This window comes from Penaeus monodon, chromosome 31 (genome assembly GCF_015228065.2).
Source record: "Penaeus monodon isolate SGIC_2016 chromosome 31, NSTDA_Pmon_1, whole genome shotgun sequence".
In the NCBI taxonomy this organism is placed as follows: domain Eukaryota; kingdom Metazoa; phylum Arthropoda; class Malacostraca; order Decapoda; family Penaeidae; genus Penaeus; species Penaeus monodon.
Genome location: NC_051416.1, coordinates 33,304,809 through 33,305,472, shown reverse-complemented (window position 1 = coordinate 33,305,472; position 664 = coordinate 33,304,809).

The window sequence follows — 664 nt, the reverse complement described above, 5'->3', positions numbered from 1 at the left end:
TATGCAACTCCTCCTGGCGGTTTTTGAAGTTAGCGAAGCATTCCTTCCTGTCTGTACTAAATTTTCTCTTTCTGCCCTCTCTCTGCTGCGAAGTAGAAGGAGAAGAAATGTACGTGTGCGAGAAGGTACACCAGGTGAAGGGTTTGAAGGTCCTAGGTCCTTCGGATGAAGATGGTTTAGGCGATGCTGTGAAAGATGTCCGGTAGTGCGAGAGGTTCATCTCCATTTTCTTCATCAAACCATTCTGAAATGCAACAGTAACATGTTATAAATGCTCATATTTATACTATTTTAGGTATTGACACATTTTATTTATTAGAGCTGAAGTTGCTGAAGTTGTCTTATTGTTTCAAGTATTTTAATTAACCTTCGTATCTAGGCAGCAATATTTGGCCAATCTTATTCTAGTATTTGAGTGTACTGATGACATAAAAAAATACATTACATATCTTAACTATATCCTTTTCATGAGGAATCAGGATATCTGGCCGACAGATAGCGTTGCCATGCTGCTTCTTTAGCAGGTGCTTGTTCTCCGCCAAATGACATATTGCGCTGTATTTAGGTGTTGCTGGAGGACCACCTTCTGTAGCAGACTTTTTTATACACTGATCATTCCTTCCTTTATGGCCTTTGGTTGACTAAACCTCCATCATCCAATAAT